The sequence below is a fragment of the Talpa occidentalis genome, unplaced genomic scaffold (assembly GCF_014898055.3).
Source record: "Talpa occidentalis isolate TD23 unplaced genomic scaffold, MPIMG_talOcc4v2.1 talOcc4.11, whole genome shotgun sequence".
In the NCBI taxonomy this organism is placed as follows: domain Eukaryota; kingdom Metazoa; phylum Chordata; class Mammalia; order Eulipotyphla; family Talpidae; genus Talpa; species Talpa occidentalis.
The window spans coordinates 44,574,842-44,601,609 of record NW_023601104.1 but is presented as its reverse complement, the minus strand read 5'-3'; the positions used below and the strand labels follow the sequence as shown (position 1 = coordinate 44,601,609).

Sequence of the window (26,768 nt, the reverse complement as noted above, 5' to 3'; positions counted from 1 at the left end):
CAAAAATTAAAGTTTAAGGTAATAAAAATGCTACAGAAGTGGAAATGACTTTCTTCACTTAGTATAATTACCAGATTCACTCAAGTTGTTTGTTTCTTTTTATTGCTGACTAATTAAATCCCATGGTAGATAGTGGTGCTGATCGTCTTTAATTCCTATCTGACTTTCTGTCTACTTTTCTCATCAATAGTGAGGAGAGGATTACTGGATTCCAACTGCAATTGAGATTTGTCTGCTTCTTCTTTGAGTTATATCAGTTTTGCTTCCCATATTTATAACTTTGTTACTTGGCACATACATATTAGGACTGTTGTGTGGTGTGTGTGTGGGGCGGGGAATGAAGGTTTGTTGACTTTTTTTTAAATAAACATTATCTAATGTCTCTGTTAATTTTCTTGGCTGTGAAGACTACTTTCAGATATCCTTATAGCCACAGCTGCTTTCCTTGATTCATGTTTGTTTTTTCACCCTTTTATTTCCAACCTGCCTAAAGCTCTGTATTTATTTATTTTTATTTTATTTTTATATTCCCCACAAAATTGCAACCCCCTTATTTTGACCCCAATCGCTCCCCTCCCCGCCCCCTACCCCTCATAGAGTGTCTCTGGTTCATAGTTGTTTGTTGATTATGATTTTCACTTTCTTATAGTTATTCATTTTCCTGGTCCCTTATTTAAGTTTTCTAGATTCCTGCTATGAGTGAGACCATCCGGTATTTTTCTTTCTGTCTTATTTTGCTGAGCATGATCCCTTCCAGCACCATCCATGTTGCTGCAAATTGCATGTGTTTATCTTTTTTGAATGCTGAGTAATATTCCACGGTGTATATGTACCACATCTTCTTGATCCAGTCATCTTATTTTGGGCATTTGGGTTGTTTCCAAAGCTTAGCTATTGTAAACAGTGCTGCTATAAACATAGGGGTGCAGGTGCTGTTTGGAGTTGATGTTTCTGTGTCCTTTGGGTAAATACCTAGGAGTGGAATTGCTGGATCATATGGAAGCTCTATCTTTAGTAGGTCAAGAAATCTCCACACAGCTCTCCATAGTGGTTGGACCAGTTTGCACTCCCACCAACAGTGCAGGAGAGTTCCTTTTTCTCCACACCCTCGCCAACATTTGTTGTTGCTAGTTTTTTTAATATGTGCCATTCTCACTGGTGTAAGATGGTATCTCATGGTAGTTTTGATTTGCATTTCCCTGATTACAAGTGATGTTGAACATTTTTTCATATGCCTGTTGGCCATTTGTATTTCCTCTTCAGAGAAGTTTCTTTTTAGCTCTCTTGCCCATTTTTTGACAGGATTATTTTCTTTGTTGTTGTTGAGTCTCATCAGCTCTTTGCAGATTTTTGTGATCAGTCCTTTATCATTAGTGTTGTGGGCAAAAATGTTCTGTATTTAAAGCAAGTTTCTTTTAGACAGCATAGAGTCATGTCATGTTTTTTAATCCATGGTCTGATTGGTTTCTAAAGTGTTGTATTTAGACAATTTACATTTAACAAAATTAGTTATATGTTTGGTTTAATTAAGCCACTTTATTTATTTTCTTCTTTCTGTTATCTATTTTTTGTTTCCATTTCCTTTTTCCTATCTTCATCTAGATTACCTGAATAATTTTTAGAACTCTATATTTCATTTAATAAAAAGTGTTTTTGAGTATTTCCCCTCATATATATTTCTCAGTAGTTGCTCCAGGTATTACTTTATATATGTGCAATGTATCCTAGTTGACAGTGCCATTTCACCAGTGTCAATAAGGACATCCCTCCATGGCCTGCCTTGACAGTCTCTTCATGCACCTCCATTGCCACTCTCATTGTTTATCTCTTATAAAGTAAGGTGTTGCTTTCCATGGGCTGCTTTTAAGATTTTTCTTTCTGTTTAGCTTTCAGAAGTTTAATCATGATGTGTCTTGGTGTGGATTTATTTGGGTTATTTTTAATTGGGTTTTGCTCAGTTCTTAAATCTGTCAGTTTATGTCTCTTGCCCAGTTTAGGAACTTTCCAGTCATTATTTCTTCAGCAACTTTTTAATTTGTTCTCTTTCTCCTCTCACTGTGTGATCCTGATATCAAGTATAACTTTTTGTTTATTTTCTGTTCATCTGTTTTTATGGTTTCTAATGTCCCTCAGGTTCTGGTCATTTATATTCAGTTTATTTTCCCTTTATTTCAAGATTTATTTTCCCTGTACTTCTATCTTCCAGGTTACTGATTATTTCCTCTGTCTACTCCATTCTTTCATCAAGTTCACCTATTGAGTTTTCATTTCATTTATTTTTCCATTTAAATTTTTAATGTAAATTTAATTTTTAATTTAAATTTCCAGTGTTTCTTCTTTTATATATTTCCTCTTCAATATTAAGATGTTATATTTATTTTCCTGATGCTTTCTACTTTTTCAGTTGTTTTGAATGTCTTTTCAATCAGTCAATACATGTTTATCATGGCTGCTTAATATCTCTTTGTTACATAATTCTGACATTGTTTTTTTTTTTAAGATTTATTTATTTATGCATACAAGAGCTGGGGTACAGGCCAGAGATGCGGGGGGTGGTGGTGAGAGGATTCACCAGAGACAGAGTGGAGAACAGAACAGGCAGTCTGACTGAAATACACTGCTGAGGGGAGCAGCGGGAGAGACAAGAGAGGTCTGCTTTGCCATGCGGGTTTCTCTCTGGCCGGCTGGGGATCGAACTCGTGCTGCAGAAGCTGGGAATTGCTTCATAAAGCGGGGCTTAACTCCTTGTGCCACCAGAGAGGCCCCCATTGTTCTTTCTTAATTTTCATTGACTGATTATCTATTTATAGCTTTAGATAATATCAAGAATATCAGTGTGACGTTATCCTTATACTGACTAGGGAGAAAGATTTTTTATTTTTGAAACCTGAACATTTTGGGATTATGTTGAGACTATGTCTCTTTTAAATCTTTTTCCCCTGAGGTTCTTGTATACCACTTTCACAGGAAAGGCAGGAAAGCATCTGACTAGTGGCAGGAGTAGAAGTCCTATTTGCCATTTAGCCTACACTGACAACTGAAGAAGGGAGTGTTCCTCTTTACTGTTGAATGAGAACAGAAGTTCCAGCATCCCTGTGGTCTCCTTGATCAGGGTAGGATGGTTTAAATTGCATATCTTTGTGTAGAGGAGGGGCAGGGAGATTACAAATACATGTATTATATAAATTACAACAGAATTCCAAAATCTTTCTTTAAGTTCTTGCATGTTGAATGCAAGTCAAGAAGACTCTGAAGATTTATTATAATGTAGCATATTTTTCAGATGGTACAGAATAGGTTTATTTTATGAAATGAACACATTTATGCAGTGACTCACAGGCAACAATTATTTCTTGAAATAGCAAATGATTTAGATATGAGTACTGAAATAAAATATAAAATTTCAATATATAATTTAAAATTAACTATGTATTATAAGGTATGCCTATAATCAGAGAAGGAATTTTAACTATTAATTTCCTTATGCCTCAATTATTTCTACTCTATGAACTTGAAGGTATTATATTGGCATAATTTTTATGACATAAAATAACAAAAACTTCTATATATTTGACAATATGATTACTACGCTGCATTAGTAAGAGTAGTAACACCCCAATAGTATGTGTGCTTATATTTCACTACACTAACTTTCTGATCAGAGAGGGATAGTAAGAATCATACTATCTATGAAGAGATTATACTATCAGTACAAAACAACTAAAATCTACACCTCAGAGTTCTAGTGCCAATGCGAGTCAAGAAGGAGAGACTAAGAAAGCCAGAATGAGAAGGGATGCTATTTAGAGAAAGAAGCCTTGCAAATACTTTCTGGGGATGAGAAGACATGGTCAGATGCGAGAATGGGTTCTGCCCGGGGTGAAGATACAGCACAAGCTTTCACAAATTCTGAGAGAAGCAACCTGACTACAAAGCAATACTTACTGTTGGACAGTAGGTGTTTATATGCCTAAACAGGTAGAGCTCTGGATATTAGGACATCTAGATTTATGTTACAAAAAGTAAAACAAAATCAAAAGTCACATGTTATATGTAAAATAGGGTGTTAAAAAAGCACAAGTCAGCTAATACTAAAGGTAAAATAGAGTGAAGCTTATTCAACAGATAAGTTTGTGTTTGCTAACATGAAGAAAATAATAAATATTTATGGAAGCTGTCTCTTATTTTATAAAATCTCTCCACAGGAGAAGAAAAACATGAATTTAATTATGGAAAACAATCATTGAACATAATATGAGAAAACTGCTGCTTTGTCTGGAGGGCTTGAAAAAAGTTACACAAAACTATTCCTAAGTCAAAGGAAAACAAACATAGAATATTCCTTCATGAAAACTCAAATAACAGGAATAATAGGAATAATAGGAAATTACCAATAGAAAACTTCATTTCTACTTTAGATCCAGGAAAACAAAAAGTTCAGTTGGATACCTCCCACCCGATTACCCTTGAGAGAAAATTAAACAGGAAAACTAAATAAAATAAACATATTATTGTAGAGAACATTAATCAGCTTGCTTAAAGGGGAAATCTTGAAAGTTTATATTACGTTCTCTATGGTATAAGAAACATAGAGTGGAAAAACTTCAACCCCATTATTTTTGCTGAGGAAAAATGAGAAAATATATGTATCTATGTGTGTGTGTGTGTGTGTGTGTGTTTATTTAATAGAGGAGCAGCTTAATTATGGGTAAGTTCTTTTAGTTACAACCTTGAGATTTAAATATTCTAAATTTCAAGCAACTTTTGAACAACAAAATCTCCCTCACAATAATAATTTTGTTACTGAAGTATTTGACCTTTTAAGGAACTCAGGATTAGTAAGGGAGGAATGGATGTGTGTGTGTGTGTGTGTGTGTGTGTGTGTGTATGAGAGAGAGAGAAAGAGAGAGAACATCTTTCTATAAGTTAATATTCAGAAATCTTCCATTTCATGGAATAAAACAAATCCTAGAGGGAAACAATTTTCTATCTAAAGGCATGCCAAGTACACTATCTCTCAAATGTGGGTGACAGTGAATCAGCAAGAACAAAATTGTTCAATATTATACCTGGTGTTCTATATCAGAAATGAAAATAGTTACATGAAGTATCAAACAGTTCTGTTCTAGATTGCCACATCTTGATAATATAGAGTAGTCGACTAAATAATAGCAAAAAGAATGCTTTGCAGGGTAAAAGTCTTCCAGAGGCGGACTTATAAAAAACCGAATATATTATGGAATTCTTGATTGGTTAAGAATAAATATTTAAAAGGAAGTTCACAGATGTTTTTAATGGTCAGTCAGGAGTAGCAGCCATTAAAGTAGATAATGAACTCACTGGGTCAGAACTCCAAATTCCATATGGAAGATGGCACTGGCCCTCATCTTAGTCTTTGGTCATGTCATAGGCGCATGACAGGTGTAGCTTTGACAAAAGCAGAAGCTAGGACACTTGTATAACATAAGAATATTAAACTAAAGTTCAAAAAATCGAAATGTTTATGAAAGAATCATGTTCAGTGAAATATATTTGTTACTAGTCTCAACCCATTCTCAGTGAAAGAAGAAAGCTAAGGGTATAGCAATGTGGTTTTCCTTCTTTATTCCCCCAAGAGACTTTTACTGTTAAAGAGTTAAATAAGGAAGGAGTCCATTAGACCAGGGTGGGTCAAATGTGAACAAATAAGAAACTTGTATGTAGGAAAACAAAACTCAGAAACAACCCATCACAACCAGCCAAACAGGATTTCCAATACAGCAACTGCTTAAGTCATAGCCAGCTAAATACTTTTCTTGCTTTGCTTCTGTATCTGCTCTAAAAGAGTCTTTCCTCTACCTCCTGTTAGGGAGGAGTCTGCAGCATTTTTGGCTTGATGTTGCCTGATTTGAACTGATGTTTGCTTAATAAACTCTAAAACTTTTGTACATTAGTTTATCTTTTAACAACACTGAAGCCTTTATTTTAAATTTGACTGAACTTAAAACTCCAGAGATACTTTACTTTGCAGAGAGAACTATCACTTATTTCAAAATCTTCAGCCCCTTCCACATCTTATGGAGCAACCTCATTTTTCTATAGTAATGTAAAATTATTCCTGCTAATACGCTAACACTGAATACGTGTTAGCAATTTTACTCCAGTATATTAAAATGCATATAAAAATATTCAATGAGACCAAACAGTTGGATTCCACCCATATATGTCCCTAGAAATGGAGAGGAATGTATGGTGAGATGAGAAAAAGCAAATTTGTCTATACTGTTTTTCATTAGCCAACACATGATTAGTGAGACTTCTGATGAGATTGTCAAGAGTGAAAAGTACCCTTCAGGGAGCAGCGAAGAAATATTACAATGTTTTTCTCTCCCATAGATAGAGAGGTTAAATTAATGAAGATATATCCTTATTTATTCTTAAATAAAATTATTTATGCACTTGGTTCCATATCATTCATAATTCTGAATTTCATCTGCCCTCTATTCAAAGAAATTGGAATTTGGAATAAAATAATGTCATTAGCTTTCTGAAGCAGCACAACATTAACCATTCCTAATTTTTTTACCATATTTATTTGGTGTGGAAGGGTTCAGTAAATTAAAATTGAATTGAAACTCATACATTCTGCTGCTATACATCATTTTACTCTAAAATACATATCACAGTTACTGTCACAACTATTTTAATATTTTTTCTTTTTCCAAAGAAAAAGAACTAGTTTTCTAAACTTATGATGATACGATATATACACATATAATTCTAGGTAATTTCTACCTAAAATATATTTTTACTTGTAAAGTATGCTTCCCCTTGATCATTTAATAAAAATTAAATTGACCACAGATGCTAATTTATGAAATATCAGATTGCCATCTATATAATACTTGATTCACTTACATGACATATGTTTCTCAAATCTGTAATAGCCAAATAAAATTAGTGAGACCTTGGTTTAAACTAGTTTTTGCTACCTCCTGACACACTTTAGTCTCTTAAGCAAGTTCCTTAATTTCTATGAAGTTTTTCCAGTATGAAATGTTAATGATGTCAATTTACATCATGAGGTTGCTTTAGAAAAGCAAATAAAATAAGATTTATGAAAAGAGTTCAATCATCACCTGGCCCATAGTGATCAATACATCTTCTTTGGTCTTATATCTCAATAGTGAATGAAGCTACTTCAGGAATAATACTTGATAGTGTGGTTTAACCATAAAAATGTTTTTTTCCATTTCTAGACATTAATTTTACTGAATTGCTTCTTGAATATCAGTTTCTAAAGAAACATAAAGTCAGAGTCTTGATATAACATTATTGTAGCTATACTCTTATCATTTGATACCACCAAAATAGTTTAAATTTTTTCAACTGCCAAAGTCCTAAAACAGCATCAGGGAAGAGAAGATGAAAGATTGCTTACCAGATTGAAGGTAGCACTTGCCAAACAGATTACTGGTGTGGTAGGTGACCATAGATGAATACTGCAGAAGAGAGAAAAAATGGACAATGTAATTACCAGTCTTCAAAAATGGAAAATAAGTAGATTTTGCTTGCAAAAATTGCTGGAAAATACTTCATAAAGAAATACTCCAAAGAAAATAAGAGGTGAAGTCAAAACAGTCTAAACAAATATTAACTGTATATTCACTTATAACTCTTTATTTATTTCATATTGACTCTCTCAGGAAAATAATGTGAGAAAAACAAAGAAACATATACCTAAATACTAGTACAACCAATTATGATTCTAACTATTCAAAGAATTATGCCCAGATATTTTATTAAATTTATCTATTCCAGACTGAGAAATATCTAGACCTATACTAAAGGACCTTTGACTTTTTTTTTCCTAATAAATATTTTGACACTCAATTTGAAGGTAGGATAAGAAATATTAATAGCAGTAATAGTGACATTTATTAAATCCCAGTTATGTGAGACATTTTACAAAGTGTCTATTCTACATTATATCCTGTACTCCTGAAAGACACTATATAATAGACTAAAAAAATAATAGTAACAAAAATAAAAAATGGGGATAGTATGGGAAATTTGTGCAGTGATGTTACGGTAATTCTGTGGCTTTGATAGTGGTGATGTTTTCACAGGTAAAATTATGTTCGAGTTATTTGGAAAATAGTTCAAAACTGATCTTGTATCTTTTTTTAAAAATTGAAAGGTTAAACTAAGTTTGGAGGAAATAACTACTTCATTTTTCAAATTTACCATAAAAGGTGAAACTTAAGAGTCTCATGCTCTACCAACTAAGCAAGCCAGGTACTTTATAAATGGTGAAACTCAGATCAGAGTTTTAGTAACTGGCACTGGTTATGCAGCAGCATTACCAGGCTCAAAACATAGGCTTATCTCACTCACAATGCCATTTAAATACTAGACTATAATACCTCTCAGTGTACATGAACCAACAATTACACTTGCAGATGTCAAATCAGGGTAAGAGAATAAAAACTTTGGGCATTAGATTAGTATCATAAAGTATCTTGAAAGACTGGTATGGGAAATTGGAGCTGGATCTCAGCAGGAATCAGTAAGTATTACATCTTATATTTATGCTCCAGACTCCAAGAAATAATTTAGTGGCAAAGTGTCAAAGTGCCTGTGTGTGTATGTGTGTGTGTCTGTCTGTCTGTCTGTCTCTGTGTGTACCTGTGTGTGCATGTGTGTGTGCGTGATATGGAATAGGGGTAAACTATTTTACAGCATTATAAAAAAAAAAAAAACAAAATCATCTGCTTTTGAAGAATATGAGTCACCTGATTCTAAAAGCATTTAAAACTAGGCTAGATGGCATTTAGAAAGGTACTATGACTAGGATTTAAGTACTAGATGGATGCATGGGGTGAATGTTTAAGTACCTTTCCAATCCTGATATTCTCCTATGTTGCTATGCTAAGATATTCAAGTAAAACAGAAACCAATGTAGTTAAGAGGCGATGGGGTGGAGGAAACAGGGTGGGGGAGAGCTATATATTTCTAGTCTCTTAGCTTGTAGTAAATAGAAAATCCATCCAAAGAGCAAAATTATATCTCAACTGACAAGCCTCACCAGCTCACCCTCTAGGCAATATTCTCATGTCACCAAGAAACTGGCCCACCCAGAAGAGAGTCTCACTAATCTTGATGCCTAAAAGCTTGAAGACGCACTGGAGAAGTGAGCAGTCAAACCCAGCTTGTCACTGCTGATTAAGTTGAATATTAAGAAATGCTGCTCTTCATACAAAGAAAAAAAAAAAAAGATGGAAAGAAAGGAGACTATTTCTCTGATGCAATGGAGATAATCCATCAGCTGAACTTCTATAGCTGGAGGCTAAAAGTGGGTAGCCGTCACTGGCCATGGTACTTTCAATAGGGGCTTGAAGTCAGTAGCACCAAAGTGGATACACGTGAGCACAGTTTATTTTTTTTTCCCTGAAGGGACTGCTAGTTAAAGGATTATTGTCAGCTGTCTTCCAGGGTCCCTCCCTTCAACATATGTAGACTCTGATCATAAGCAGTCAACTTGGGCTTCACTCCAGTCAGGGGCATATGGTGAGGTCACAGTGGCTGACGAGCTGAGACAGAAAATTTGATTTCAGAGCCAGTGAGAGTAAGTCCATAAAATGCAGGAGCACAAAAATTAGAAGAGAACAGCTCATGGCATTTTGCTACCATTTTCAATATTTCCCCACTACCTTGCACATGACCTGTTCAGCACAACTAAAATTGGGGGTTTGATAAGTGAGGAGCAACAAAGTAAGACTGGAATATTTTCAAACAGAACCGTGAGTTTTGCAGGATGCAAGAATCAATCACCTCACACAGAAGTGCAGTTTATGATTACTGAAGCACCAAACAATAGCACTGCCAAGAATTTACAGGTTTCTCTGACAGGATCTGTGCTGTGTTCTCCCAGCAGCCTGACGTCACTCTGTCTTGGATAGGGTGGGCACAAGGAGAATTTTCCTGAAGCTGACAGGAAAGAAATAATGCAGGTATGTGAAAGCAGGGGTACATCATTTTCACAGTTCCCCACCCAGTCAGGAATAACAGTTCAGATGAATGTTGCAGCTTTCTTGTGGCACAGAAACGGGATAAAAAATACATTTTATACCAGGAAATAATAAGCCACAACTCTGACCCAATTCACCACCCGCCTAAGTCCATTAGGAAACAAATGAAACTGTCTAAATAAAGGAGTCGACTAATTGAGGTTAGGATTTACAGAACAGACACAGAGAGCTGAGACTCTAATTAAAGGAACCTCCCCCCAAACCTCAAGCATGGAGTAGAGAAGTTGAAAGGAAGAGAACATGAATTCCTTCTGCTCTGCACCACAAAAGCACCATCTGACAAATCAAGCAGCTGGCCAAAGGACCAAACATATGCAGAGCCCAGTTCAAAATGACAAAACATAAACACTTAATTTAAAAGTATTTGAAGTATTATGTGAGCTTAAGGGAGAAGCTGAGAAATCGGATAGAGCAAAACTGGAGTCCTGGTTTTGGGAATAACCTCAAATGCCAAGCAAAAATTTCTTGGGTTTTTTTTGCATTCCTGTTAAATAAAAAATAAGTATTAATTTTAGAAAACCTACAAACATGAAAGGGCTCCTCCAAACACTTATCAGGAGACTTGGCCTCAATATTTTGGCTCCCCATGATCTAGTATTCAAAAAAGCAGTATAGATTTTTTTACTTATTTACTGTGCAACCCAATCTATTCTTTCAATCCCTTAGTAAAATCTATCTTTTGTTTCCAAGTCTAAACAACCATGATGAGTAATTGTTCTCACTACTAAATTAAAAATTAGAGTAAGAAAGAAAAGCCAAAATAAGATAGTTAATGGAAACCCACCAGTGTTTTAAGTCATTAGATGTGACAGAAGAACCTCTGGTTCATTAGGAAATGTCACCTGCCAGAAGCTCACATTTGGACCAAGTCTTGTATCACTGTCCTGGCCAAACTATGACAAAGCGGAGAAATTGCTTAAGCAAAAACAAGGACAATAAAAACAAAGGTTTTCTAAATTACTGTTGCCCGTGTCATTAAATTTCATATTGTGCATGGAATATAAATACATCACTTTGTTCTGCATGACAAGCAGAAGTGAGCATTCATACATTACTCAGCCACTTAATTAAGTGCCTGGGATATTTGCAGTTAGCAGAAACTAATAAGGGAATCACATTTAAATTCAAATCACTCCTCAGGGTAGCTGTCTGCAACATAAGCAAAGCTTACTGGGTAGATGTTCCACTAAATGCTCAGCTAAAAGCTTAGATTCACTGTATTTGTGAATAAAGAATAATTCCACTTGTGATTAAAGGTGAAAGTAAAATAAACAATTCTGTTAGGGATTTTTGAGGGAAGTTTTATTTCCCCTGTTTTAAATACCCATTTTGTCTATTACATTGTCTAATAGAATAAGGGTGTGATTTAGGGTTCTGCCAGTGTAAAGAGGAGGTTCCATAAAAAACAAATGACTATTCTGACCCTCTTCATGGCAGCCTTTCAACAGACCTGACAGTAATGGTCCCTGTACCACAGACAGTAAACAACAAAATTATAAAGTCCCCATTCAGGAAAAAAAAAGCAAGCAGGAGACAAAGTGGTGGAGGGTCACAAGAGGTCAAGAAAGGGGAGGAGAAGGACGGACTGAGGAGAGATTCACATTTTTATAAGTCAAGAACCACGTATTCCAAACTCGGAGGGACTGCTCCTGCCCTAGCCACTGCCCAAAAGTGAGTTTATTTTTAGTCATTCATCTTTATAGATTTTAACATTTCTGGACTAAAACAGTCCCATATGGTTTCAAATCTGCCCTTGATTCCAAGCAGCCTCCACACTGAGCTTCTTCAAAATTTCAAAGCCATCTGGACCTTGGTGGTACAAATGACCTCTCACAATTCCTCTTCACACAAAGTATGTTTTTTTTCACTTTCAGGAAACCAGACTTGCAGGCTCCAAAGCAGTTACTAAGGACACAGGTGAGTGGACACAAAAGACCCCATCACTTGAAGGGAAATTACTCTAAGTTGCATATGGAAAAATGAGAGGACTAGCTTCAATTCAGATCATACACACTTGTTCTTCTTCTCAGAAATTGTATCGGTTCACCAGCAATCATGCATCACTCTGCTACAGAAAACATAAATTCCTAAATTCCAGATTGTATTTCCAAGTAGAAGTAAATCAAAACAAACTTGAATATTTTAACATTGCATTCAGAGTGAACATAGTATTTTTGGTTAGATGGAAATTTGGCATCTTTTGCAAGTCATAAAATCTTTGAAGCATAAATTTTGATCATCACAATAGGTACTGTCACACAGCATCACCTCAGATATTGTCAAGGTACCATCTGGCATTAGTTATATAGCAGTGGATGGAAAAGGCACAGGTCTAGCACCCAATTATTAAAAGCATAGAGATCAGTATTTATACCAGCATCAAGGATCATCACAAGACAGCTCCTATGAAGGCAAAAATTCAGAAACATTTGTTGAGGAGGTACACAGGAACTCATTAACCTGGTAATAGCAGGGAGGGAAATATAAAGAGATTTAACTTTTAATTGTATATCCATCTATAGAACTTGAGTTTGTTTTTTTTTTTTTTCCCCATGCTGTATGCATTAATTTTGATGGTGGGGAGTGGTAATTAGATTAAAAAACAAAATTTACCCATAGATCTTCAATTTGCCCCCTAACCACTTCTCTCAAATTACTCAATATAAGCATATCTTTTAATATTTGTATGTATATCAACCCACAATTATGAATAAGAGCCCTCTAAATGTGTAACCACACTCTCCCCTCAATCTCCTAAATTTATGATGTGCCTCCAGAGATATCCTACTAGAGCTACCCTTTTAAATGGAATTATTGAAAAAACTTTATTTTTTATTTGAGTCAAGAGGAAAATTAATTTAGACACCTGAATATTTAGGACAGATTTTAGAGCTGCAGAATCAAATATAGTAAGCTACCTAATATCACAAATAATGTCAAAAATGAAAGAAGAGTCACAAAAATAATGGTTTATTTATTCCTAGTGTCGTATACCAATGCAAGGCAAGTCTCCATTACATTAAAAAAAAAAATTTTTTTGTCCAGTGCAAAAAAAAATTTTGCACTGGTGGTGCAAAGAGTTAAGCACAGCACTGTGAAGCTATCCTCAGCATCTGCAGCAAGAGTTTGATCCCAGGCCGGTCAGGGAACTATCCACATGGCATAGCAGACCTCTTCTGTCTCACCCACTGCTCCCCTCAGCAGTTTATTTCAGCAGATTCACCTATACTGCTCCCCACTTTGTCTCTGGTGAATCCTCTTACCCTCCGCACCTCTGGCCTGTACCCCAGTTCTTATACGCATAAATAAATAAATCTTTTTTTAAAAAAGGGGGGTTTTACTGTATATAACTCAGGCAGAGTATTCCCAGGACTCCTCCACATTTATCCAGCAGATTAATAAAGAGGGTATGGAAGATAGCAATAGAGGTTGTATATGAGCCAAGCATGGAATTGGAATTCATTAATTCTAAACACATTTCATTTGACATAATTCAGTCATCTGGTACTACCTATTTGCAAGGGAAATATAGTTTAAGTAATGGTTCAGTGAAAACCATAGTGAATTGGACCATTTTTCTCTTATCTTCCATTTCTGTACCTTTAGCTTTGACCATGACTTTGTAGTACTTCTCAGGGAAGTGAGCAGTGTATATTTCCCCATCTCATTGATATTTTTGGCCATATTATTTGCTTTCATCAAAGGAAAGTTAGCAGAGAGACAAAATCAGAAGTTTCAAACATGCTTAGAGAGTTTGGCTCAACAAAGTTTGCTTCCTTCCTTCCATGATAAGAGCATGAGAGTGGATAAGAACATGTAAATTAGATCAAACCTGAGGAGAGAAGAGTCTGGATTCAAAACCACCCAACTCACAGCCTGAAACAGAGCCACCCAGTTTAGATCTACTGAATAGTACATAGCATTTGCAAGCCCATGAATGTGAGAATAAGTTTGTTATAGGCCACTGTGGTTGGGGGAGCAGGGTAGCTATCATTACAGCTGTAGCTAAATGATACAGACATATAGCAGACTCTGCTTCATCTGGTATCTGTGTGTAATTATTTTAAAGTAATTGAATATCATTTTCATAAAGAGTACTTATTTACCTGTATTACAACACAAGACATTTCTATACTTCCTTGATAGTACAAGAATTGTGAAATCTAGTTAAATTTAGAACACATGATGAATTAATACTAAAATGGTAACCTGTATGACACAACTGATGACAAAAAAGTTTTTTTCTATTCTTTTACAAATTATTAACATCTCATAAACATATTCAATTTTAAAATAAGCATCTTATGCCATTTAGGTTTTATGTTTATGCCCAAGCTCATCGTATACATTAATATATGTAGTATTTTTCATCTAAATTATACCTCAAAAGTGCTGGGGAAAAAAAGAACAGTAAATAATTATTCAAGAGAGACACACAGGGGGCAGGGGGTAGATGGAGTAGGATCAAAACAAGGTGGGGGGAATTGTATGGGGACTATAACCAAGATGGAAATGCATATGTTGTGCAAAAATGAAAAATGATGTAAAAAATGCATAAAATAAAAAAAGAAAGGGGAAAGGGGGGAAAAAGAATAGAAAGGGGGAAAAAAGAATAGAAAGGACTTTATCTCAGTTTTTATAACTGTAGATGATCATCCAGAGACTAATTTTTTTTCATCTATGATTTATCCAGGTTTCTTCCTTTTGTGTCTGCTTTACAATATTTATTTCACAGCTAGTTAAAAACTTTCAACAAATGACAATTATAAGCAAAGGTTTTTTTTTTTTTCACCAACCATGAACTAAATAATATTAAGCACTTAAAAATACTGCCTCCTTAGCTCTTCAAAATATTCCTATGCAGTATTTCTCTTTTTCCCCATTCACAGATGAAAAATCTTACCTTTTTGTTTTTTTCCCCAACATTTCCAATATTATATCCTACTACATGTGATAGGCCTGGAGGGTTAGGTTCAAAACTAAGGGAGCCTTTCTCCAGAGCCCATTTTTCCTCCACTACCCTAGGCTGTATCCATAACTAATGTGAAGTCATGTACTTTACATAATAAAATAGAGGCCTAAATCATGGACTAAAGTTAAGTTTATAAATGAGCAGGAAAAATGCACTACCTATATACACATACAGATATTTGTGATTTAGCTTTATCTTACTAATTATACAGTAAGTTTCATAAAAAAACATTTAACCTACAAACCTTTAACCTAGTTAGAAACGTTTAAAGAAAGAAGAGGTTCATTTATAGTATAAGAATTAATGGATTTCAAAACCTGAATTCACCACAACTTGTTACAAATGAACACAAAAAGATGTAGTCAGACTTCCCCAATACTTTTCCAAACTCTACCAGGAAGAGACTGACTTCATATATGAAACAAATATGAATAAAACAGCTTCCAAATTTAGAAGCTATTAAGCTTAACAAGTGTTTGTTTAGCCAAAGAAATAAATTACATAAGAAATTCTGGACCTGAACCCGTATCCTCATTTACCTTGATAACAAGAAAAAATAAACTGTTCCAGTTAAGTTTTGTTTAAATTCTTGTATAAGTCAACTAAATTTTAAAGTCAACACAGAATGTTGAGTTCCCACAGGGAGGGAAGAATATTCATCTGGTAGTGACTGGTGATGGGAACAACATTCAACACTTCATGAGCTCACTGGAATTCGTGACACCTGCTCCACCTATTGAGTCAGCCTGCGGTGGGTGGGTACTACAGAGGGAGAAGTGGGTGACAAATATAATTTCCATGGACCAAAATAGCTTCTGGCACATTTAGCTTTAAAATATTTTTTTTCTACTTAGCTCTACTGAAGAAATTTTGGAATAAAAAAATGTTTACTAAACAAATATATTTAGATAAAAATACTTTTATATGGAATGGAACATAATCCTATTTTCCATTACAATATAACTTTGAATTATAGTGATATTCTGATGGTTAATCCAATTTCAATTACAGAGAGTACAAAAGATAAACTTTTCTCCTAAGATGAGCTTTCCTACTTTTTAGTAAAAAATCTTCAACCAGGTTACAAATCAGCCTTACGTCACTCTGTAATTGAAGTAAGCTCTGTCTTGCCAAAAGTGCAAAGACATCTGTTATCTCTTCCCTGATTTTTCATGTTAAAATTGTAACAACAAAGTAAATTCTTAGCACTGTCTCTCATCCAGTCATTAATTTGTGGGGGAGAATTATTAAAATTTAAATAAAAGCTCATTCTCAAAATGTTCATTCCTAAATTTGCATAACTTACTGAAAATTCAAAACCAAAAAAAACATCCAATTTTGACCTTTTTTAATCACATTTTCTTGAACAAAAAATCTCTGTGATATCTTGGCTTCTCTGCCATTTCGTGATAATGTTGAAAGCATGGATGTATGTTATAGTACGCATTTTAAGATTCACCTGTGGTTATTCCTTTAAATTCCTGTGTTATATTAACTACTCTCAATTCCCACTTTATATTAACTTGAATATATGATAAATATATAAATAAACAATGAAATCTCGTCTTCAATAGATGTTACTTTCATTACTAATGAAAAAGATAAATGACTTAAAAAATAAAATAAATAATTCAAAGTAATTAGCTAATTTCAAGTTTGTCACTGAAAATAGATAAAATTCTTCAGAAGCTTAATTCATGTCATTTTATATTCATAAAACTAGTTTAAATTTTATACATTAGCAAAAAACATAACAACTATTTCATTATTTGTTACTTTGTATCATACTGACAGTCATTATTTAGAATGTGTTAAAAAAAAAAAAAAAAACAGGCACAGACCTCTTCTGTCTTGCCCTTTGCTCCCCTCAGCAGTGTATTTCAGTCAAACACCCTGTTCTGCTCCCAACTGTCACCGGTGAATCCTCTCTCTCTCTGCATCTCTGGCCTACACCCCAGTTCTTGCATGAATAAATAATAAAATAAATATTTTTTTAAAAAAAGAATGTGTTAAAAAAACAAATGACAAACTAAAATAATCTGTCACCCAACTTAAAAATACTTATGACTTCAGTTAAATTATTTAATGTTTATATAAAAATTTATTTACATATGTATAAATGCTTCTGTAAAATTGGAATTAATCATTATATTCTGGTTTTTGTTTGTTTGCTTGCTTTATTTCTATCTCTTTCATATATTAATTAAATAGCATTTGTCCTCCTCCATCAGACTTACTTCATTTAGTATAAAAGACTGTGAACTTTTTCATATTTCATACTGTTACTTACTCTTTTTCAAGAATACAACTTAAAATTTATTCTAAATGTTTTCTGTTTCTTGAGAACAACTATTTGGTAGGAAAAATTCTTGCTGTCCTCTATCAGAGTTCTCATTCTAATGGGAAGCAGAAATTAAGAAAGTTAAAGTGTGAGTCCATATGCCCACAGAACCCAAAGGCCTCAAAAAGGGAGCTACATTAATAAGTCTGACCACAATCTCCATCAGTGTGCCATTACACACCTCTTTTGGCAATGGTCTTTTCCAGTTTCATCACTTTTCTACCTCATTTAAGTTTACACGAACTGCAGTATCAGAGAGAGAGGTAAAGACATAGATATAGGTAGGGAGAGAGAGAGAGACAGATGGGTGCCGCAAAGAACACAGGCACTCCATATAATTTGCATTGCATTCACAGTGTTCGCTCTTTTAATCATTAACAACTCTTTACTAAGAACTCATTACAAACATAACATCAGCATCACTCTGAATGTTACATATGATATAAATTATATTTTAAGAGGTGGGATTTGGCAGATGGAACAAGGGCAAGAGTGCTCAAGAGTTGAATTTTGTGGCCTTCCTTTTATTCAGAGCAACTGAGGATAGTGGGATTCCAACTATAATTGTCTTTGTTTCAAACTACTGATTAGTCCAAATTTCTACTTAGAAATAATCACATTTTCCAGAAATTATGATAATCTATGGGAGCTCTAATACTGAAACGGATTTCTTCCTGTCAAAGCATCAATCTCTTGTATTGTTACCTAAATCTTAGAACAAGACAATATAAATTTAGAAATATTAATTCTATTTATTTATTTATATGACTTGTGATGCTATGTCCTAAACTTGTCACCTTACTTCTTATCTCTCATGCTTTAAAAGTGTTCATTATTTCATTTATGAAACAGAGCATTGTCGTATAGAAATACAGAAGAGCTATGAAATGAAATCAAATATGTTTCTTTAAAGAGGCTATAACCAAACTCTGGTCCATTCCTGATGGACAGTTTTTATTTGGGATTCTTTTTTTTATCAGAGCCTTTATTTCATTTCTCTATACTTCACATATAAATGGCATCACTCAGTATTTATATTTCTCTTCTGACTTATTTCACATAGTATAATCCTCTCCAGCCCCATTCATGATACTTCAAATGGCAAGAGCTTATCTTTTTTTATAGCTGATTAGTATCCCATTGTGTGTTCTATATTTTTTATTTCTGACTCTAACAACTAATTTAATTTTTCAACTAATTTACTTTTCAACTGTAGATTTAAATATATATAAAATGCTATTAACATATAGTTAATACTAATTTACTTTTGGCTATTAAGTAGTACATAGGTAAATAGTTAATAAATGTATTTGAAATTAAGCTTGAATAAGAAATTACAGTGTAAAATTTGAATAAGACAAAATTGTGTAATAATAAGGTAATTTTAACACTTAGTCCTGTTTGCTTAAATGATAACTTTGCACATGTGACTAAATAAATGCGTAGACTATTTAGAGCTATATAACACCTAGAAGATCCTTTTAACCACTAGAAGTAAGGAAAATCTCTTAAACTTCTCTTGCTTCAGACAATAATCATAAGCATGAGTTCTTTTAGAAGTTCTTTTACAGTGTCATTACTCTATTTGCAGATAAAAACAGACAACCCTCCAGATCTCCCACATTTCTAGCAATAGGAAATAGTACTAGGCAAACCTAAAACTACATTAATAGCACTGATGAAATCTGTTAATGAGGCAAAAAGCGCATAAAACTGAACTTCCAAAGTATAAGGCTATCTCCAAGGAATAATTTAGCATTTACACAGGGGAGAGACAATTCATATAAGAGGCTAGTAAAAGAAGAAATCAGGTCCAAATATACTAATGTCTCATAAAAATGACCAGGGATTGCAGAAATATCTCAGTAATGAAAGTTCAGTAGTTAACATTAAAATCACTGATACAGGGCCTCCCCGGTGGCGCAGCGGTTGAGCGCTGGGTTGCGAAACTGCGCGCGGCCTCTGCGGCGCCGGTTCGATCCCCGGCTGCTCCCCGGCCACCGGAGGAGGGTCCCACATGGCGTGCAGACCTCTCCTGCCGCCCGCTGCTCCCCTCAGCAGTGTACTTCGGTCCTTCTGCCTGCTCTGCTCCCCGCTCTGGCTCTGGTGAGTTCTCTCACCCTCCCGCACTTCTGACTGTGCCCAGTGCATGTATAAACAAACAAACCAGCAAACAAATAAATAAAGCATGCCTCTATAAAAAAAAAAATAAAAAAAAATAAAATAAAATAAAATCACTGATACAGGCTATTAAACCTAGCATGCTTAGCTATTTCTACCTATTCATTATTTCATTTATAAATTTCTTGCTTAATAGAAATTTTTTAAGTATTCTTTGAACTGTATACTGATTCCTAGATTCTGACAATGAACTATTCAGGAAAATTTTTATTTTAAATGAAATTAGTGATGAGTAGAGTTCCTGCCTCATCGATCCAACAAATAGTTTTAGCTTGTACCTTTATGATTCTGTCACATGTTATTATTGCTAAATGATGAAAAGCCTAAGAATGCATGTAGAATGTACACTGGGAATTGTTCCAAGACCTAGATCTAGAATACTATACACCAAAATAGAGTATTATTAGAATATTAAATGACCTATTTTCCCCTTCATTTCTCAAAGGAATTTAATGAAATCATTGTAAACAACCATAACAAAGTAGAGAAGAGACCATGAAATGACATACCTCTTTTTTTTTCTGTTATCTCTCTTTTAGTTTTGAGTGACTTTATTTTACTTTATCAGTGTTCTGTTGATTCATCATTCCCAAATATTTATCAATATCAAATATAAAATTTGCCCTCATTTGTATCGACAAACTGACAGCAAATAACACCTCTTTTGTCCCTTTTTCTACAACAAAACCATTCCACAAATCATATTTGACTTTGTCCCTCCTTACCACCTTGATTGTTCCTGAATATACCACAACCAGGTAAAAATCATAAATAATTAGAAAAGTATGAGCTAGGATAAATGAATATTCTCTTAACAAAGGATATGCTTGCAGATTGTAGCACCTGCCCCTCACAGATTTACTATGCAACATTTAGCTAACCTAAAAGCCTATGTATGTATTTAGTGCACCATTAACAAAATGGGATCAGAATACTAAGAAGAGTTTCTACAGAACAACGAATGAAAATGTCTCCAAAGGAATTCTTGTACTTTGTAAACTTAAAAGGATCAATCTAAAAATTGTTGATTATTTAGACAATATTGCAATTATTTGAGGTATTTTTGATGAGAGTACAATTCTTTTAAAGGAAAAAAACAGCATTTTGCTTGAAAATACAAATCTGCTTTTAAGTAAGAATTTTATCTCCATGCCTTATATTTAGTTAATCATGTTATTAAAATAATTGCATTCAACCAAAATGGATGTTCTCAATTTATGTGCAAAAAACTGTAAGTGATATATTCTTAAATCCAGTAGCAATAATGGAAATCTACATTATAGAATCTTTAAAATATTAGTAATCAATGAAATAGTGGGAATACCCTGTTTATAGTACTCATATACTGACACAACCTATATTTTCAACTTTAAGTAGAAAACATTAATAAGAGTCTAAGACTGAGAAAAAAAAAAATGAAAGCAGAACACCTGAAATTATAGAAGCCCACCACTGTGTTACCATGACACCAATTACCAAAAGCCAGATTTGAAATCCTGCCTTTGATAATGGTATATACAACATGTATAAGTGTATTCTCAAGTCTTGAATTGAAAATTTTCTCTTTAGCTCTTCTCATGGGCTGAGGATACAAAAGTCTTCAGGAAAAAAAAAATATATATATATAATTTGGACAGTAAATATTATTGAATCTTTGATATTTCCATTGTACATTTTGTTCTCTGAGACTCTTTTCTAACCATGTATTTCCAGAGAAAACAGATTTTCCCAAAGCAACTTTCATAATTGAAGGCAATATTACGCAAATAAAGAAGTTCATTTGAATTAAGAAGGAGCTATTTCCAGTTGATAGTTTGCTAAATTCTATGACACTGTTTGTACCCAGTTCAGTCATCAACAGTCATATTTCTGGTTCTGAAAGATAAAACACCGAAAACCTCTGTTTCTCAGCTGACCCTTTCCAGAAAACTGACAGAGGTCGCTTAGAGCTTTATTCAGTGGGGCTTAAATAAGGAAACTCTGGTGTGTACAGACAGGGCAAGGACTAGCAAGAGAGAACAAGTGCTTTTAGCATAGTTGGACTCTTAGTAGATATTCCAAAGAGAATACTAAATTAATTAATAAAACCCAACCTCTTGTCTTATACATCCTATAGTAAGTCACTGTTTCAGGAATTTTTCATCTTTCTTTGTCCTTAACAATCTCCAAGAAGACTTTCAAAATTAATAACATGGACACATCTATGACTATATATGCAAATCTGCACTTGAGTTCATTAGCATTTAGAGAATGTTAATACTATATTTGTAACTACCAATTTAATTTATAGTATAACTAACTATATTGCAATGTGCTTTCATATAGGTGGCAAGTACAATCCCAGAAACTCTGAATTTTGAACCTGTATTTTGGAAGTCACACTGGCATTCCCCTTTGCCTCACATGCCACAATGTATTTCAAAATTTTCAGTTAAGTCCCTATAGCCAAAAAAGGTACAAAACATAACCCTGCTAGAATAGAATCTCACTGCTAAATGAATAAACATTTGAGTGGAAGAAGTAAAAAAGATAAAACTTCTTTCAAACTCATCCCCTTTAATCATTGCTTTCGCTCTGGCAAAAGATGGGAAGATGAGGTGTAGAGTGCATACCTACTCCACCCCACCACTATCACAGGACCTTGAATTTGTCTTGGGTTTGAAGAACCAAGAGAAATTAAAAAAAAGGTAACATTTCTTAAGTATCCACTATGGATGACACACATCACCTTATGGACTATATATCTTTAATCATTACACTAGAGCTATGAGGGAGACAGTATTAAACCCAATTAACCATAATGTAACTATTTCTCAAAAAATGTTAGGTAACCTGATCAATATCACAACACTATTAAAAAGAAGGGTTTTGTCTGACTTAGTGGCAGTTCTGTAGCAAGAAGTAGCTGCTTCAGCTTACTCTGCCTTCCATAACTGATGGAAAGGTAAAACTTTGAGGAAGAATATTTTTCTTATCTACTGCAAGTACATCAATTAAGATGAGAGATCAGAATAAGAACTTCTCATGAAAGAGAGAAGTCAGAGAAACAGAAGGGAAAAGACAGGGAGCCCTAATCCTTAGGATGTTTCTTAGTAAATATAAAGATGGAGGTAGTAAGAAGACCCCTTTCCTTTGTGAAGTAATTGATCAAAAAAAAAAAGCAGCCCAAAACCCTATGGCATCAACAAGAATTCAAGATGACTTAATTTTCACATTGTTCATATTCATCACTTGATTGATCATTGAGAGATAAAAATATCTAAAACATTAAACTAAGATGTGATTTTATAATTTAAAGTTACTAGGTTTAACTATTATAAGTGAACATGCCATTTTTGTAGATGAAAAATGGTTGAATAAAACAATTTTACACAGCTTGATTTAATATAGTATTAAGCTATTGACACCAATTTAATCATAGAAGACCCTAACAATGAGTATTCAAACATTGCAATAATCCATTTTATTATACAAGTTGGAACCTCCAAAATTTCTCTGATAAGTTGATTTGCAAATGGATAACTCCCAAAAAACAGTAGTCCAGGGCTCTGAAATATTATTCAGGAAACAGTTCTTTGCCATGACAGCACTTTGACACTCTGCAAAGCAAACACGTGTGAACAATGTTCTACTTCCCCATGCCATGGGCAGCTTTTCAGGCTAAGCTAGCTGATTTGTGCTTAACTATTCTCACAGCTGTGGCAAAGCTTTAGTTAGGACCTCAGTATAATTTATATTCAGCCAATAATTGTGTGAAAGTACAGATTTAATTTTTAAAGGGCAGGCCTTCAATGTTTTAGCATAACTAAGCCTGAATTAACATGTTTGCAACAAGAGCTGAAGCAATCTGCTCACTGCACTAGCCAATTCCAGTGTACAAGCAAGCCCCTTAGGTTTTCTACCACATGCTTGATAGGCCTGTTTTCCATGGTAGACTCAGAATATATCCTGTAGGCTCCCTATGCAGCAAGAGGCTGAAACAACATTTAAATTTGATCCTTGGAGCCAAGGGGGAAACACAAAGCCTTCCAATTTCAGGAGAAGAGTTGGAATGAAATACAGCTGATATCACTGTCATGCTTAGAAGAATGAAGAGGCAGACAAGCCCAAGAGGAGATAGTCACAACAAACAAGAACGCTGGATCTCTAAAGTAGAAATAGACTGCCAAGTCTAACAGTATACAGTGCCGTGTATGCTGGGAAAACCCAGTCTCCACAGATGGGGACTTGTAGACTGTTTTGCTTTCAATATATACTGAATGTGGAGACTTCTATTTTCTTTCCTTCTTTAAAATATAAAGAGCAGAATGGAGTATGCTAGATACTATCTGGACATTAGGCCCAGATCACAGATTCTGGAGGACCAAGAAGGAAAGAAACCTAAAAAATATGTAACACCAATCACCTCACTATGGGAATGTAAGTAGAGTTGAGTGGATAATACACCTAATACAGAAAAAATTCCAATCAGGCTAACTGACCTCAAGTATACAGCATCTAGGCAATTAAGACAACATCCAAGTGAATTTAAAATACCACCTTTAACAGTTTTGTTTTCTCCTTAAAGGGGAGAAAACACCTTAGTTCTTTCTCCAACCCTCCCACCTAAATTCTTTCCTTTCACTGTACTGAAGGACAAAAGCCTTGGAAATACTCCCCTTGAGGAATAAGGATTCACATATTACCTTGAATGCAATCTGGTATTTTTTCACAGTAGTTTATTTATATTGGTTCTTGACTTTTATATACACCGTTACAAATTAGGAAACTAAAATAGAATTGGTAAGTTAGTGTATAAAGAGACTCCAAGATTGTACTTCAGGGGTCCCCAAAACACATATTTCTTTTCTACAGTATGACTAAAACCATGAATATTTGTTTCTGACATATTCAAAATAATTTTTTTCGAGGGAAGGGAGGGTATATGGATAAAATAAAGAGAAAGAATCCTGATCCTTTCGAGGTTCAGCCCTGTGATCTATTACAAGACTTCTATTACAAGACTCCCCTATACCAAGTAAAAAAAACTGGACATGTTATAAAATTAAGTTATGCATGAAAAAGAAAAAATGTATCTCTTTCAAAATATAGTTAATAAAATTATTCTTTCTGATTTTCCCATATTGATTTCTTTATCCATTATATTTTTTTATATCTTACCTTGAACATTATTGTGTACATGTAATAATCTTTTTGGCAATCTTTTGCTAAAGCACACAAATTACCCTTTAGTAAGGAATTAACTGTATTGTTATTCTAAGTTTTCCCCCTTCCCTGTGTTCATACTTTTGGCAGTTCTCCCAATAGTAAACAAAGTGAAAAATACTTTCTCACCTCATAGATGCAGGGCTGGCAGTGTTATTTGCTTCAGTCAACAGAATGCTAACAGACATGACACAGAAGCTTCAAGTATTTTTGTATCAATTTGTTCTGTGCCCTTCAGCTATTGCCATGAAGAGAAGATGCCTCCAGGTACAGGTCCCAGGGAAATAAGAGACACATAGAGCAGAGCTAAACCAACACCTGTCTAGGAACCATGCTCAGCAGAGGCGAGTCTAGATCAGTCAAACCCTAGTTAATCCATAGAGATATCAACACGAAATAATTGTTTGTTGTCTTATGGCAATGCGATTTTGCATCTTACACACTATCATGGCACCATATATAACTGATACAGAAACCAAGACTTTCCCTGTGTCCTAGTGAGACTTACAGTAAAGATTTTCTGCTTCTACTACATAATAAGGCACAGGACCAAAAGCAAGGTCAACCTGACTTTCTCTCCAAAGAATTTCAATCAACCTGAGTGACAAAGATTGAAAAGTGTTAGATCTGTTTCATCCTGGGAGTTCTGAAGAGACTATAATAATACTTAAAACCTAAATGCCCAAAACTGCTATGGTCCTTCTAAAACTACTTATTTAGATTTTCCCTTTTACAATAATTGAGTATTTTTTATATTCATTCATGTTTTCTTGTTAGAAATTAATTTTTGTTGCTAATAACTCAGAAAACTTAACTGATGCAAGGACTTTTTAATCTTTAAATAAATTTACTAAATTTTAACAATGCTAGCATTGTTTGCATTTTCAGGAAGACAAATTTCTAATGAGGAGGGAGTTTTCTGCTACAATGGGAACGTCTAACAAAATAGATTTAAAAAAAAAAAGAAATGTAGAAATGTTTCAAGTTCAGGTAACTTACGTAAACTCTTTTTATTTCCATGATTTTTTAAAAAGATTTATCTTTATTTATACAAGAACTGGGGAACAGGTCAGAGGCGCAGGAGCATGACAGAATTCACCAGAGACAGAAGAGGGAGCAGAACAGACAGATGGACAGAAGATCCTGCTGAGGGGAGCAGCGGGCGAGACAGGAGAGGTCTGCCACACCATGTGGGTTTCTCCCTGGCCGGCCGGGAATTGAACCCGCGCTGAAGAGTTTGTGGACAGCTTCACAGCGCGGTGCCCAACCCACTGTGCCACTGGGGAGGCCCTCTTACATATAGTCTTAATTTAACATAAGAGGATGAATAAATTCTAGCAATGACTATTTTCCTAGAACATTAACAACTCTACCCAAGAAACATTTTATAGATGTTACTGTCTTTATTTTATTATTGTAACTATGCCTTATGAGATGAAATAATTATCTTGAAATGGCAAGGAATATTCCAAAATAAATTGAGTCAAATTTATGAGAAGTGTAGTTCAAATAACTTATGAACATGCAACTATTTATTTTAAATGGTGGAATGAATTTTGTTTCCATCTAAGCAATCTGAAAATATATTTGTTCCAAGCAGTTAGAAATATGGGATATCATTTTAAAGGATACTTTTCACTGCACAATCAGTATTTAAATTATAATGATCAAGAATCTTCAGGGACAAAAATTAAAAGAGAAACTAAAAACAAAGAAGAAAATACATGAGCTGAGAATTGGGTTGAGGAAGATTTGGGGACAGTTCATTCCTTTCTTTAAAAGATGAAGGATCTTGAATGTTAACACTCAAATGAGGATAACACTCTATAGCTGAGACAAAGGTCTATAATCCCATATGTGTGTGTGTGTGTGTGTGTGTGTGTGTGTGTGTGTCTGAGTGCACCCATATATCATGAATAGGTGTTTTAATTTTGTGGACATTATTTGAGCTTTTAACTTTGATTTGTTTCTTCTGTATATATAGACAAATACATGCACA

General features: G+C 34.3%; 1 long non-coding RNA gene across 3 annotated transcripts in view; it reads right to left on the bottom strand.

Annotated features, from left to right (window-relative positions):
• The window catches only part of LOC119238980 (uncharacterized), a 511,870-nt gene that overhangs the window by 258,781 nt on the left and 226,321 nt on the right, over nt 1-26,768 (bottom strand). For all 3 annotated transcript variants that reach the window (XR_008549721.1, XR_008549720.1, XR_005123719.2), the window contains one exon: nt 7,421-7,481. This is a non-coding gene — a long non-coding RNA (uncharacterized LOC119238980). The remainder of the gene's footprint in view (nt 1-7,420; nt 7,482-26,768) is intronic.